Source organism: Triticum dicoccoides, chromosome 5B (genome assembly GCF_002162155.2).
Source record: "Triticum dicoccoides isolate Atlit2015 ecotype Zavitan chromosome 5B, WEW_v2.0, whole genome shotgun sequence".
NCBI lineage: Eukaryota > Viridiplantae > Streptophyta > Magnoliopsida > Poales > Poaceae > Triticum > Triticum dicoccoides.
Genome location: NC_041389.1, coordinates 488,585,413 through 488,602,637, shown reverse-complemented (window position 1 = coordinate 488,602,637; position 17,225 = coordinate 488,585,413). Strand labels below are relative to the sequence as shown.

Genomic DNA, 17,225 nt, shown 5'->3' with positions numbered 1-17,225 from the left:
TCCGGTTGTTTTTAAACCTTTTCCTTAATTAAAACATCATTATAATCGTTCATAACAGTAGACACCACGCAAGGCGGGAAATTATTCTAAAAAACCATCAGATCTATTGTCAAAAACTAAATTTAGTAATCTCATGCGCCACTGAATTGGCCCTTCTATTTATTTTTGATAACTTGAAGTTTTCCAGAAGCCTGATGATGTCAACCGCTTCCTTCTTGAGGTCAACGAGCGGGGATCTGTCACAACTTTCATTTGCAAGAAAAGAAGCCACAAATGCACAATCAGTTTCCAAAACAATAAGCATGTTAAGAGAAATACCGATATAAAGCCCAACAAGGCATGCTCGAAGCTCAGCTTTATCCACACCAGAGCATACCCCAATGAAGTCCCAAGAGAGACAATGATATCACTCGTACAACTCCTGGCTTTGATGTCTTTGATAGTATTGCTAATAGATAATATATTTTAGTATTGCATGTAAATAGTACAATTTTACATAAGTTACTATGCTAAAGTAGGAAGCGTTCCGTTTTTCTCTTTTCTCTAAATTTTTCTTTTCGCACATTTAATGTTCATTTTTATGCGGCAAAAGTGAACAATGCCTGGTGATGTTTTTTTGCGTGTTTACTATTCATTTTATGTGGCAATATTAAACAACGAAAGTGAAATGCCCGTTAATGAACAGTGTTCAAAAAAAGAGTGAATTCCATTTTTTACCTTGTAGTTGTACATTTGTGACACATATTACCCTATTTAGCGGAACTTTTATCGAAATGTCAGATTTTGAAGACTTTTAACACGGTTTTACCCCAGTTTTACATTTTGTTTGTTTATGGTCGATAGGATCGGCATGTTGCGTCATTGATTTGTAAAAAAACTGTAAGGATCGGAGGGCATCATTGGCGATCTTGTCCAAGCTTCTCTTGTCTATCTGTTCCACTCCTTGTGGCCGTCCACATGTTTTTGGATACAGGGCGTCACCTCACACCTTACCTGATGGACACGCATCAAAAAATAAGGGTCCAAAGATTTCAAAAGGGGTATTCTAGACGAATTTTCACTCGAAGGGGTAATTAGTGTCACAAATGTATAAATATGGGGTAAAAAGTGGAATTCACTCTCAAAAAAATAACCCGGTTCAGAAAATAGTGAACAGTTTTGCCCGTGGTTCAAAAAAACTAGGATTTTTTACACATCATTTCTCTCTCCTCCTCCACTCTCACGTCCTTATATAAAAGGTTATGATTTAGAATTTTTCTGCACATCATTTCTCTCCACCGGCATACCGGTGCAGAGCTGCCTCGATCGTCTCCCGCTCCTTTTCAATGATGGTGCTGCCGAGGCACAAAACAGTACACCGGAACAGTATATTTGCATGAACAATAATCCATGGGAAAAATAAATTCTCTGTCGATTACTGTCCATTTTACATCACAACATCAGCAAACCGTACACCAACAATTACCAAAACAAAAACGAAAAAGTATCCGAATAAAGCCAGAACTTCTAACCGGGAAGCATTAGGTTTTTCTCTTTTTTTTTTAACTTTTACTGTTCATTTCATGTGGCAACAGTAAACAACAAAAGTGAACAGTGCCAGTTAACAAACAGTTTTTCAAAAAATGACCCGGTTTAGAAAATACTGAACAACTTTAAAAAAAAAACCGTGGTTCAGAAAGAAACTATGATTTTTTACACGCCATTTCTCACCCCCTCCTCCACCCTCACGTCCTTATATAAATGCTTAAGATTAAGGATTTTTCTGCACATCATTTCTCTCCACCGACTTACCGGTGCAGAGTCGCCTCGATCGTCTCCCGCTTCTTTCCAATGATTGTGTTGCCAAGGCACAAAAACAGTAAACCGAAACAGTATATTTGCATGAACAATAATCCGTAGGAAAAATAAATTCTCTGTCGATTACTGCCCATTTGACACCATGGCATCAGCAAACAGTACACTATCAATTACCCGAATAAAATGGAAAAGTATCCTGATAAAGCCAGAACTGCTAACCAAAACAATAGCCCAAATAAAACCCGAAAAAATAAAACCAATGAAATAGTGCAATACCTAAATAAACCGAAAACATTAACCCACCCGAACATCAAACCGAAACAGTACCTGAATTGTAACCCAGAACAATACACCACAATAAAAACAGTAAATCAGCACTATGCATTATGTGAACTGTAACCCAAAAGGAATACAAAAAAACTCCAAAAAATTGAGCCTCATTCTTCCTGGGTGCATTAACCTACGCGAGGAGAATAGCCTATGTTGTTGTCGTCGTCTACCTCACCTTGTGCTTCCCCTATGGCCAACCAGACCAAGGCTTCACCACAATGCCGTCACTGAAGTCACCTCTAGGACGAGCTCCATCACGGCAATCTATAAGCGACCAACAAGAAGAGACAATATGAAATATAAAAACTATCACTTGACCAACCTCTTCACTCCATTCCCTAATCTATTTCTTCGACCAATTCAAAGAAAAAGAGAAAAATACAAGACAATGCATCATTCGTGAAGGGTAGTGTTTACTCAAAAAACTATTGTAGAACCAGTTATTCCTCAGGCACCAAAATTCTCTAAACTATGGACAAACCACTTATCCTATATCATAGTTTAAAAGCGCATTGGTTTGATTGTTCTATATTTAGATTAGCCATTCATAGATACCACATTTAAATAAGCCCTCCGCCAATTACTATCCATCTTTACACCACAACAACATTCTGTCAATTACTATCCATTTTTACACCATGACAATTTGGGGTTTTAATTACTTACAAAATTTTAAATTTGAATTTTATTAAATAAATCCTTGTTTGAGAAAGAGTAAAATAGTGGCGGCTAGGAACTAGATACGGGATATAGGCGAAAAAGAAGTACAAACTGAACAAGAAATATTTTCCTACTATAGGGTCTGCACATAGGTAACAATCCCATTCGATCTCACTATTGACCAAACAGGGCATATGAGAATGAATCCAAATACATATTACTAGTGTGCCCATCATATTTTCCTTACTTACGAAAGGGGAAGCATATGTGCTTAGAAAAAAAAAGTAATAGGCCAGCCAACTTACTTAATTTGTCAATTCATTTAGTGTTTGTTCGATGTCTAAATAGATCATGTGATAAAGATAAAATTCGTGTTTTCCTTTTCATTATATTTTCTTACATAAGACATGTTGTTGTTTTTTGCTTATTTCAAAAAATACAAATGGAAGCGGTCACGGACGCGGCATGCATGTCGCTTCCTTACGTGATTATAGAAAAATATTCTTAAAACAGATAAACACACTAGAAACACCACTAAAATAGACAAATATAGATTAATTGTGCAACGGGTTTGATCATAAAGAAATACATTTGGTGAAAAAATGCATGACATATGTAGGTACAAGATTCATTTGAAGCATAAATAATCAAATGTCAACAAGGACACGAAATGTATCTAAGATGCTATTATGTTTGCAAAAGGAACATTTTATATATGTCACTAAATTTGGTTACAATTTCTTCAGAAATCAAATAATATATTCACAAGATTTTTCTAGAAGCACATGTAGCTTTATTCATACTCATAACAATTACACGTACATTGATTTGGACCTAAGATCCAAGAATAACCAAAGTAACTCCTATGACTAAGAATTATAATAAAATCACTTGAAAACACTTCCTTCATGGTATCAATCTCTGCTCGAAGAAATACTTCAAAGACTTCGGTAAAGATACCGCAATTAGGCTGGAGCAACGATGTTGTCACTCTTTCACCCGCACGAATATTACCAATAATGGTTTTTGAAAGCGCATTGAGTCGGCCATCTAAAAAAATGGAAAGCCTTGATCGATGAACGTACTTGGGCCAGGGATGATCCCCTACAGTGCAGGTCGCCGAACACTATATCTTCACCATGGTGTCGATGAGAGATTTCACCTCCACAAAGAATTAGACCAACAAAAAAGCTTGACACAACAATATAAACTCATTATATCAGAATAATTGGATCTGTGAGGATAGAAAACTCTCTAACCTTGTGGCACTTCCAAAAGCAAAAGAGAAAATTTATTCTCACACAACTATGATGATCACTAGATGTTGGAGAAGAACATAGAGGTCTTGAAGATCCGAGGTCCCCCCACCCCTCAGCACCAAGATGATAACCAGAGGTGAGGGGATCTAAATTTCTCAGATGGCGGCGGTGATGGTGGCATGAGAAACCCTCCTATATATGTTCTCAAGATAAAAGGCCAAGATCTACTTAAATTGCATTTGTAGAATCCTAGCCCGCGCATCAAGCGGGCCACTTTCCTAGTTTTAAAAGAGAAATAAAAAAATGGACAAACACATCTTAGGAAAAACCCAGGGATAAACCACCCTAGAAATTCGGGGGGAGATTCTCAAAACCAATTGGGGAAGACTAAAATGGGTCGGCCCAGTTATGCTATGGATTAAAAGCAAATAGGCGCCAACAACCGATAATGTTGTAGTTGGCGCCATAAGCACTGAATAAGATCGGAAAAAAGCAGTGATACGTCTCCAACGTATTAATAATTTTTTATTGTTCCATGCAATTATGTTACCCTTTTTGGATGTTTATGAGCTTTATTTTACACCTTTATATCATTTTTGGGACTAACCTACTAACCGGAGGCCCAGCCCGTATTGCTGTTTTTTTACCTATTTCAGTATTTCGAAGAAAAGGAATATCAAACGGAGTCCAAACGAAATGAAACCTTCGGGAGCGTGATTTTTGGAACGAACGTGATCCGGAGGACTTGGAGTGCAAGTAAAGAAGCAGCCGAGGACTCCACGAGATAGGAGGGCGCCCCCCCCTATAGGGCGCGCCCCCAGTCTCGTGGGCCCCTCGGGCGTCCACCGACGTACTTCTTCCTCCTATATAAGCCTACGTACCCCAAAAACATCCAGGGAGCAACCGAAACACAATTTCCACCGCGTAACCTTCTATATCCGCTAGATCCTATCTTGGAGCCTTCGCCGGTGTTCTGCCGGAGGGGGAATCGACCACGGAGGGCTTATACATCAACATCCTTGCCCCTCCGATGAGTTGTGAGTAGTTCACCACAAACCATCGGGTCCATAGTTATTAGCTAGATGTCTTCTTCTCTCCTTTTGGATCTCAATACAATGTTCTCCCCCTCTCTTGTGGAGATCTATTCGATGTAAACTATTTTTGCGGCGTGTTTGTCGAGACCCAATGAATTGTGGGTTTATGATCAAGTTTATCTATGAATAATATTTGAATCTTCTTTGAATTCTTTTATGTATGATTGAGTTATCTTTGCAAGTCTCTTCGAATTATCAGTTTGGTTTGGCCTACTAGATTGATCTTTCTTGCCATGGGAGAAGTGCTTAGCTTTGGGTTCAATCTTGCGGTGTCCTTACCCAGTGACAGAAAGGGTTGCCAGGCACGTATTGTATTGTTGCCATCGAGGATAAAAAGATGGGGTTTATATCATATTGCTTGAGTTTATCCCTCTACATCATGTCATCTTGCTTAAGGCGTTACTCTGTTCTTATGAACTTAGTACTCTACATGCAGGCAGGAGTCGGTCGATGTGTGGAGTAATAGTAGTAGATGCATTCAGGAGTCGGTCTACTTGTTGCAGACATGATGCCTATATACATGATCATGCCTAGATAATCTCATAATTATTCGCTTTTCTATGAATTGCTCGACAGTAATTTGTTCACCCACCGTAATACTTATACTATCTTGAGAGAAGCCACTAGTGAAACCTATGCCCCCCGGGTCTATCTCTTATCATATTTGCTTCCAATTTACTTTTATTTGCATCTTTACTTTTTGCATCTATATTATAAAATACCAAAAATATATTTATCTTATCATACTATCTTTATTAGATCTCACTTTCGCAAGTGATCGTGAAGGGATTGACAATCCCTTTATTGCGTTGGTTGCAAGTTCTTTGTTTGTTTGTGTAGGTGCGTGGGACTTTTGAGGAGCCTCCTACTGGATTGACCTTGGTTCTCAAAAACTTAGGAAAATACTTACGCTACTTTGTTGCATCACCATTTCCTCTTCAAGGAAAACCAACGCAAGCTCAAGACGTAGCAAGAAGGATTTCTGGTGCCGTTGCCGGGGAGGTCTTCGCTCAAGTCAAGACATACCAAGTACCCATCACAAACTCATCTCCCTCGCATTTACATTATTTGCCATTTGCCTCTCGTTTCCTCTCTCCCACTTCACCCTTGCCGTTTATTCGCCCTCTCTTTCCCAATCTCTCTCTCTCTTTTCGCCTGCCTTTTTCTGTTTGCTTGTGTGTTGGATTACTTGTTGCCATGGCGCAAGATAATACCAAATTGTGTGATTTCTCGAATACCAATAATAATGATTTCCTTAGTACTCCGATTGCTCCTCTTAATGATGTTGAGTCTTGTGAAATCAATACTGCTTTGCTGAATCTTGTTATGAAAGATCAATTCGCTGGCCTTCCTAGTGAAGATGCCGCTACTCATCTAAACAACTTTGTTGATTTGTGTGATATGCAAAAGAAGAAAGATACAGATAACAATATTGTCAAATTGAAGTTATTTCCGTTTTCACTTAGAGATCGTGCTAAAGTTTGGTTTTCGTCTTTGCCTAAAAATAGTATTGATTCTTGGAACAAGTGTAAAGATGCTTTTATCTCTAAGTATTTTCCTCCCGCTAAGATCATCACTCTTAGGACCGATATTATGAATTTTAAACAACTTGATCATGAGCATGTTGCCCAATCTTGGAAAAGAATGAAATTGATGCTTCGCAGTTGCCCCACTCATGGTTTGAATTTATGGATGATCATACAAAATTTTTATGCCGGTTTGAACTTTGCTTCTAGAAATCTCTTAGACTCGGCCGCGGGAGGCACGTTTATGGAAATCACGTTAGGAGATGCTACAAAACTTCTTGATAATATTATGGATAATTATTCTCAATGGCACACCGAAAGATCTTCTAGTAAAAAAGTGCATGCTATAGAAGAAATCAATGTTTTGAGTGGAAAGATGGATGAACTTATGAAATTATTTGCTACTAAAAATACTCCTCTTGATCCCAATGATATGCCTTTGTCTTCTTTGATTGAGAATAATAATGAATCTATGGATGTGAATTTTGTTGGTAGGAATAGTTTTGGAAACAATGCTTATAGAGGAAACTTTAATGCTAGACCGTTCCCTAGTAATTCCTCTAATAATTATGGAAATTCCTACAATAATGCTTATGGTAATTTTAATAAGATGCCCTATGATTTTGAGAATAGTGTGAAAAAATTTATGATTTCTCAAAATAATTTTAATGCTTTGCTTGAACAAAAATTGCTCAAAGTTGATGATTTGGCTAGGAACGTTGATAGACTTCTGCTTGATGTTGATTCTCTTAAACTTAGATATTATCCTCCTAAGCATGATATCAATGAGTCTCTCAAAGCAATGAGAATTTCCATTGATGAGTGCAAGTAAAGAACCACTAGATTGCGTGCTAAGAAAGATTGCTTTATAAAGGCGTGTTATTCTAGTTTCCATGAAAATAATGATGAGGATCTTAAAGTTATTGATGCGTCTCCTTTTAGATCTATGTTTTGCAATATGAATCTTGATAATTATGGGACTGATGATGAGTCAACTTTACCTAGAAGGCGTCCCAAGAATTCGGAGTTTTTACATCTTGATGCTAAATTTGGTAAAAGTGGGATTGGAGAGGTCACAACTTTAAATAGTATTGAACCCACTATCTCGGATTTCAAGAAATTTGATTATGATAATTGTTCTTTAGAAGGTTGTATTTCCTTGTTGCAATCTGTTGTTAATTCTCCTCATGCTTATAGTCAAAATAAAGCTTGTACCAAACATATCGTTGATGCCTTGATGCAATCTTATGATGAAAAACTTAATTTGGAAGTTTCTATACCTAGAAAACTTAATGATGAGTGGGAACCTACTATAAAGATTGGAATTAAAGATCATGAGTGTTTTGCTTTGTGTGATTTGGGTGCTAGTGTTTCCACGATTCCGAAAACTTTATGTGATATTCTAGGTTTCCATGATCTTGATGATTGCTCTTTAAATTTGCACCTTGCAGATTCCACCATTAAAAAGCCAATGGGAAGGATCAATGATGTTCTCATTGTTGCAAATAGAAATTTGGTGCCCGTGGATTTTATCGTTCTTGATATAGATTGCAATCTTTCTTGCCCTATTATTCTTGGTAGACCTTTCCTTAGAACGATTGGTGTGATTATTGATATGAAGGAAGGGAATATTAGATTCCAATTTCCATTAAAGAAAGGCATGGAGCACTTTCCAAGAAAGAAAGTAAAATTACCTTATGAATCTATCATGCGGGCTACTTATGAATTTAGTGCCAAAGATGGCACCCGTTAGATCTATCTTCGCTTTTATGCCTAGCTAAGGGCGTTAAACGATAGCGCTAGTTGGGAGGCAACCCAATTTTCTTTGTGTTTTTTGTTTTTGTTCCTCTTTAGTAATAAATCTTGCATCTACCTTCTGTTTATATGTGTTTTTATCTTTTAATTAGTGTTTGTGCCAAGTAGAACCTATAGGATAACCTATGATGATAGTTGATTTGATTCTGCTGAAAAACAGAAACTTTATGCGCGCGAATCTAGTTTTTTTAAATCACAGAAATGTGCTTTTGCGTTGATTATTTTTGCTACTGATCAATAAACAAATTTTACAGGACCTCCTATTTTGGTAGGATTTTTAGAGTTCCAAAAGTTTGCATTAGTTATAGATTGCTACAAACTGTTCTGTTTTTGTCAGATTCTGTTTTTCGTGCGTTGTTTGCTTATTTCGATGCATCTATGGCTAGTAAATTAGTTTATAAACCATATAGAAGTTGGATTACAATAGGTTTAACACCAAAATAAATAAAGAATGAGTTCATTACAGTACCTTATGTGGTGGTTTCGTTTTCTTTCACTAACGGAGCTTATAAGATTTCCTGTTGAGTTTTGTGTTGTGAAGTTTTCAAGTTTTGGGTAAAGCTTTTATGGACTATGGAATTAGGAGTGGAAAGAGCCTAAGCTTGGGGATGCCCAAGGCACCCCAAGATATTCAAGGATAGCCAAAAGCCTAAGCTTGGGGATGCCCCGGGAAGGCATCCCCTCTTTCGTCTTCGTTCATTGGTAACTTTACTTGGAGCTATATTTTTATTTGCCACATGATATGTGTTTTGCTTGGAGCGTCGTGTATTATATTAGTCTTTGCCTTTTGATTTACCACAATCATCCTTGCTGTACACACCTTTTGGGAGAAGCCTACTTGATTAGAATTTGCTAGAATACTCTATGTGCTTCACTTATATCTTTTGAGCTTAATAGTTTTTGCTCTAGTGCTTCACTTATATCTTTTAGAGCACGATGGTGTCTTAATTTTGAAGAAATTGCTAGTCTCTCATGCTTCACTTATATCTTTTTGAGAGTCTTTTAGAACAGCATGGTATTTTCTATGGTTACAAAGTTGGTCCTAGAATGATGAACATCCAAGTTGGATATAATAAAAACTATCATAGAAAAAGAATTGGATGCTATGATCAATATGATGCTTGATAACTGTTTTGAGATATGGAGGTAGTGATATTAGAGTCATGCTAGTTGAGGTGATTATGAAAAATACTTGTGTTAAGGGTTGTGATTCCCGTAGCATGCACGTATGGTGAACCCCTTTGTGATGAAGTTGGAGCACAATTTTATTTATTGGGTGTCTTCCTTATGAGTGGCGGTCGGTGACGAGCGATGGTCTTTTCCTACCAATCTATCCCCCTAGGAGCATGCGTGTAGTGCTTTGGTTTTTGATGACTTCTAGATTTTTGCAACAAGTATATGAGTTCTTTTGTCTAATGTTGAGTCCATGGATTATACGCACCTCACCCTTCCACTATTGCTAGCCTCTCTTGTGCCGCGCAACTTTCGCCGGTACCATACACCCACCATATACCTTCCTCAAAACAGCCACCATACCTACCTATTATGGCATTTCCATAGCCATTCCGAGATATATTGCCATGCAACTTTCCACCGTTCCGTTCATATGACACGCATTACTTTTGTCATATTGCTCTTTGCATGATCATGTAGTTGACATTGTATTTGTGGCAAGGCCACCTTCATAATTTTCATACATTTCGCTCTTAATTCATTGCATATCCCGGTACACCGCCGGAGGCATTCATATAGAGTCATATCTTGTTCTAGCTTTGAGTTGTAATTCTTGAGTTGTAAATCCATAAAAGTGTGATGATCTTCATTATTAGAGCATTGTCCTAGTGAGAAAAGGATGATGAAGACTATGATTCCCCCACAAGTCGGGATGAGATTTCGGACTTTACAAAAAGAAAAAAAAAGAAGAAAGAAAAAAAGAAAAGACCAAAAAGAAAAAAAGAAGGCCAAAGAAAAAAAGGAAGAAAAAAAGAGAAAGAAAGAAAAAAATGAGAGAAAAAGAGAGAAGGGACAATGCTACTATCTCTTTTTCCACACTTGTGCTTCAAAATAGCACCATGATCTTCATGATAGAGAGTCTCATATGTTCTCACTTTCATTTACTAGTGAGAATTTTTCATTATAGAACTTGGCTTGTATATTCCAATGATGGGCTTCCTCAAACTGCCCTAGGTCTTCGTGAGCAAGCAAGTTGGATGCACACCCACTTAGTTTCTTTTGTTGAGCTTTCATATATTTATAGCTCTAGTGCATCCGTTGCATGGCAATCCCTACTCACTCACATTGATATCTATTAATGGGCATCTTCATAGCCCGTTGATACGCCTAGTTGATGTGAGACTATCTTCTCCTTTTTGTCTTCTCCACAACCACCATTCTATTCCACATATAGTGCTATGTCCATGGCTCACGCTCATGTTTTGCGTGAAAGTTAAAAGAGTTTAAGATTATTAAAGTATGAAACAATTGCTTGGCTTGTCATCGGGGTTGCGCATGATTAAATACTTTGTGTGATGAAGATAGAGCAACAGCCAAACTATATGATTTTGTAGGGATAACTTTCTTTGGCCATGTTATTTTGAGAAGACATGATTACTTTGATTAGTATGCTTGAAGTATCACCATTTTCATGTTAATATGAACTTTTATTTTGTATCATTTGGATCTGAACATTCATGCCACAGTAAAGAAAATTACATTTAGAATTATGCTAGGTAGCATTCCACATCAAAAATTTCTTTTTTATCATTTACCTACTCGAGCACAAGCAGAAATTAAGCTTGGGGATGCTTGATACGTCTCCAACGTATCTATAATTTTTGATTGTTCCATGCTATTATATTACTCCTTTTGGATGTTTATGGGCTTTATTTTACACATTTATATCATTTTTGGGACTAACCTACTAATCGGAGGCCCAGCCGTATTGCTGTTTTTTTTGCCTATTTCAGTATTTCGAAGAAAAGGAATATCAAACGGAGTCCAAACGGAATGAAACCTTCGGGAGCGTGATTTTTGGAACGAACGTGATCCAGAGGACTTGGAGTGCAAGTCAAGAAGCAGCCGAGGACTCCACAAGATAGGAGGGCGCCCCCCTATAGGGCGCGCCCCCTGTCTCGTGGGCCCCTCGGGCGTCCACCGACGTACTTCTTCCTCCTATATAAGCCTACGTACCCTGAAAACATCCAGGGAGCAACCGAAACACAATTTCCACCGCCGTAACCTTTTGTATCCGTGAGATCCCATCTTGGAGCCTTCGCCGGCGTTCTGCCGGAGGGGGAATCGACCACGGAGGGCTTCTACATCAACATCCTTGCCCCTCCGATGAGTTGTGAGTAGTTTACCACAAACCTTCGGATCCATAGTTATTAGCTAGATGGCTTCTTCTCTCTTTTTGGATCTTAATACAATGTCCGCCCCTCTCTTGTGGAGATCTATTCGATGTAAACTCTTTTTGTGGTGTGTTTGTCGAGATCCGATGAATTGTGGGTTTGTGATCAAGTTTATCTATGAATAATATTTGAATCTTCTCTGAATTCTTTTATGTATGATTGAGTTATCTTTGCAAGTCTCTTCGAATTATCAGTTTGATTTGGCCTACTAGATTGATCTTTCTTGCCATGGGAGAAGTGCTTAGCTTTGGGTTCAATCTTACGGTGTCCTTATCCAGTGACAGAAAGGGTTGCAAGGCACGTATTGTATTGTTGCCATCGAGGATAAAAAGATGGGGTTTATATCATATTGCTTGAGTTTATCCCTCTACATCATGTCATCTTGCTTCAGGCGTTACTTTATTCTTATGAACTTAATACTCTAGATGCAGGCAGGAGTCGGTCGATGTGTGGAGTAATAGTAGTAGATGCATTCAGGAGTCGGTCTACTTATTGCGGACGTGATGCCTATATACATGATCATGCCTAGATAATCTCATAATTATTCGCTTTTTTATCAATTACTCGACAATAATTTGTTCACCCACCGTAATACTTATGCTATCTTGAGAGAAGCCACTAGTGAAACCTATGGCCCCCGGGTCTATCTTTTATCATATTTGCTTTCAATTTACTTTTATTTGCATCTTTACTTTTTGCATCTATATTATAAAATACCAAAAATATATTTATCTTATCATACTATCTTTATTAGATCTCACTTTTGCAAATGGCCGTGAAGGGATTGACAACCCCTTTATTGCGTTGGTTGCGAGTTCTTTGTTTGTTTGTGTAGGTGCGTGGGACTTTTGAGGAGCCTCCTACTGGATTGATACATTGGTTCTCAAAAACTAAGGGAAATACTTACGCTACTTTGCTGCATCACCCTTTCCTCTTCAAGGAAAACCAACGCAAGCTCAAGACGTAACAAGCAGCGCAAATCCTAGATGAAGTTTAATGCGTTGTACGGTTGACCAATCGTGCAGACCAACAACAACCAATGATATCAATGGGCCGGCACAACCTACTGCAACGCATCCAAATTTTTGGAGAAGGTTTTGACCGGTTTTGGTTCCGGTTTCCCCCTCAAAAATTTGCTTTTTACATGTTTTATTTGGTTTTATTTTCGTTTTTTTATTTCTTTAAAAAGTTCCCTTTTAAAAAGATGTTCGAAAAGTCAAATTTTGTTCAAATTTTAAATACAAAATCATGATTATCGAAAAATGTCCCTGTTTTAAAAAAAATCAAAATACATTCGCATATTTAGAATTTGTTCACAAATTCAAAATAATTTGGGAATTTCAAGAAATTCTTTGGAGTTAAAGAAAATCTACCTGTTTTAAATCACAAATTCAAAAAAGTGCATATGTTTGAAAGTTTCACAAAATTCCAAAAAATCTGTAATTGGAAAAAATGTTTGGGTTTTAAAGAAAAACCGGAATTTTACAATACGTTCGTGCTTTCAGTTTCTCTTCCCGTTTGAAAAATTCTTGGGTTTTACAAAAAAATTACTGATTTTTTTAAAAAAATCACATTTTCTAACAATTTTAGATTTGTCTAAAAACATATTATTTTAAGAAAAATAAAAATAAAAATCGGGAGCTACAGTCCACTGACCGCTACAGTACCGACGCTATACTAATTGAATCGCTACCGTAGAAGATTGTGAATGTAGCTACACTATATGGAGCGCCGATGTGCGTCACGGTTCGCTATTGGACGCAGTGAGCGTCCAACTGGAAGGTGCGGATTTGCAGGCCTCAAACCCAACGCTGCTGCTTATTCCTACACCCGAGAGACCGGCCCATAGTGCCCAAACACCCACGACTTTACACTCACGAAGGATTGTTTCCTACTATTAGTCTACTAGGTATCATGCCTTCTCCCGCTAGGATCGGAAATTCTTATAATGCCCTAAAGCCGCTAGTTGCAACAAGCACTTCAAACCGGGTCGCAATTGCCTGATCAAGTGCGCCGCCACTTTGGCGATCCGGCCGCCGCCTTGTTTCCCCTCTTCCTGCGATTCGGCCGCCGCCCTGGCTTCCCCTCCTCCCGCGACCCGGCGGCCGCCCTGGCTTCCCCTCCTCCCGCGACCCGGCCGCCGCCTTGGCTTCCCCTGCTCCTGCGGTCCGGCCGCCGCCTCTTGGCTTCCCCTTCTCCTGCGATCCGGCCGCGCCTTGGCTGCAGTCCGCTTGATATCTCTACGCATCGGACGAGGTCAAGCGAGCAGACCAGCTGCCCATCTGGCTGCTGCAAAGTCGCGCCTCAGGTTTTACGCTGTATTCCTGGTTCAACGATTTTGATCATGGATCAGGTGGATTTTTTTCCCCCCACTATCTGTTCCGTCCCGTTTTTAGGTTTTCACACCATTTACCAATTTTTCTCTTTGTTTGTCCACACAGCTTTACCGCAGGATCAGTAGAAGCATTGTTAAGATAGCGATTGGGCGTTCCTTTTATCATGGCTTTGTTTCTGATATCATGCCACGGCTCACTGTAATGGCAAGTGCGGCCTCATTTCTAACGCCATTGGAAAATTACGAACTCCTCCTGCATTTTCCAGATAAAGTTCTTTTACCCTGCAGCAAGCGCTATCCAAATCACAGACGGTATTGCTGTAATACAATGCCATGGAGAGGAGGTTGATGCAGATCTGGTGGAGGCACTTCAAGTATCTGAAGAACCAATTTCAATATCTGAAGAAGTGTATACATATAATGCTTACGAGGAGGGCATAGAAAGCACCATAACCAAAGGTTATGTAATGTAAGTTCCATGCGTAAGAAAATTACTTATTCCCCGTGAAAAAAAGAAATACTTATTCTCAAACACTAACTTGCCTCTTTACAAGCATGCAGTTCAATACACGAGAATTCGTTCTTCCACAGCTGCTCTGCCGGTTCAACTTCGCATCTGGGAGCATTGGTCATTAACAAAGGCGGTCAATTGGTTGGCTTGTGTACTGGGTTTGATCGCCACCTAATTGCTAGAGAAATGTCTGCACTAGCATAAGCAGATCCTGATTACAAATACCCAACAGAAGACTGTTAAGGTAATATGTTCTTTTTTCAAATAAATAATTTAGTTTATGAATATTGTGTTAGAGCATGCTTTGAATTAATGCTTCCACAGTCCTACTGATTATGTTTCTCACAAACGACATGGTGAAATGCATGGGAATATTTCCCTGAAATGCTATTTCACACTTTCAGCAGCTACGGACAAGAATTTAAAAGCATGTACCTTGTTTCAAAGATCTAGCTATATTGTGTTTCTATGGCTAATTAAGAAACTTTATAGATATTGGGATCTAGCTATAATTTTTTCACAATTTGGGCTTTGCACTTAGATTTAATATATAGTCAAATATACATAACCAGTGTTAGGTAAGAACCTATTTTGCATCTTGGTTCACTGCTTTACCCATTTGTGTTTGGGAAAGCAATATTCATAATTGATTAAAATGTGCACTTTATCTGAAGTGCATTTTATAAAATGGTTGCAAAAAGAAACTTTAGTCAGAATTGAAAGGCCAAGCTTGGGAAGAATAACGGAGCATATGGCAGAACCAAATAGCTATTGATAGCCCTGTTACTTTTATATGTTTTTTAAGCTGTTGGGCAATTGCTTCTCCTGGTCTTTGGTGAATGAGAGGATAATTCAAGAAAATTGAGTGGGGTAAAATGGTCTTGTTCCAGTAATTCTATATCAGTGTTAGATAAGAACATATTTTCAGAAAATGAGAGGGTAAAATCCCACATTCTTCAGCCGTGTCTGGTGACACCTTTGTTATTTTTTAATTGAAGTAGGAGCTTATGTTGGCCACTGTAACTTTTTGGCAATGCTACCAACCACCAACTTCTGTCTTGATGAAACCTGAATATTACACAGTACACTCAATTGATTTGAGAGCAATATGACAGCGCTTCTGTGGTTGCTAGTTTTTATTAATAATATACATCGTCCTCCTAGTGGTATGATATTTTGGCTGCAGTTTTTTTTTTCTTATGATGGAGCTATATCCTAAGATAAAAATACCAATTTGTATGTGACTATCTAACCTATCAAGTGCTTTGTGCCTTTGGGCAAGATGATTTGTCGTATCAAGTGTTTGTCATTCTGTCCTGGCATTTTGAACCCCTTGAGGTGGCAGTTTTCAACATTTTAACCTGCCATGTCTTCCCTGGATTATTTGAGCTTGTGCACCTTTTTCAGTTTTCATCCGTGTCCATATGTAAAAAGAGAGTGTATCTGATGCCTCCTCTTGTATTTCAGGAGAACCATTTGTAGATGGGCAAGCTGTTCCTTAGGACCCCGAATACCACAAGGAGTGGGTGAGAAACACTCCTTTTGGCAACCGGTGTACTCAGAGCCGTCCCAACTTTGAAAGGAGAAGGTATAACACGTGTACAGTCCTACCTGTGTGGGCCTGATCCACCAAGTTATCAGTAACCCAAGCTACGAATGCAGCGGCAACTACAACAACACCGCCCCACCTGCTTACGAAGGCAGGAACGGGCCAGGGAGGCATTACCAATAGAGATCACTGCTAGAAGATTGCCGTAGGAAAGTTAGTACGGATTTTTTTGCATATATTCTCTATCCATACCAGTGTTCTGAGAAATATAATTACTAAAGCTTAGGCAATTGCTCTCTTTTTTCTCTCTTTGTTGAAATAAATACAGTGTTGACTAAATTTTCGTGTGGAGCCAGGGTAAACAAGTGCCTCATGGTGCCGGGGTTTAAAATTTTCCTGCCATACTGTATAGCAACAAGTTCTCTGTACCATTCAAGGTTTTGGTTACCGAATGAGGCAATTTTACCGAAGGGGACGGGTAAATGTGGTTACCACGGTTACCGAGAAATACCGAGAAATACCAAGAATATTTCGAGCGAATTTTATAGTTGAATTTTGAATTCAAACAAGTGAATGAAGGAATATTCGAACCAGAGACCTCTCAAAACAGAAACTAGGTTGCTATCAACATGCCAGAACCAAATCTCATGGCATTAATTAGATCCTAGGTACTTTACTGTAAATCGAGTGTTTAAATTCAAAAATTTCAAAAAACTGGTATTTTTTGCTCGGTATGGCCATTTACCGAGGGGCACGGAAATACGCGGTAACCATGGGAAATCTTGAAATTTCGACCGGTAACCAAAACCTTGGTACCATTCCTGACTAGAGTGTGTCACTGCATTTATGTGAAGGGGCTGTAGTGATTCTTGCTGCTGATGTTTGTTCTGGGAAGTCCAGCCCATGTTTCACCATAGTTTTGTTCTTCTGCGACTAGTCAGT

The 17,225-nt window shown here is 38.6% G+C and overlaps 1 long non-coding RNA gene across 1 annotated transcript; it reads left to right on the top strand.

The window, feature by feature from the left end:
* Positions 1-14,125: 14,125 nt before the first annotated feature.
* Positions 14,126-16,601, top strand: LOC119305859. Its single transcript, XR_005148789.1, has 4 exons — positions 14,126-14,241; positions 14,330-14,692; positions 14,785-14,978; positions 16,202-16,601. It is a non-coding gene; the product is annotated as an uncharacterized LOC119305859 (long non-coding RNA).
* The last annotated feature ends 624 nt before the right edge of the window (positions 16,602-17,225 follow it).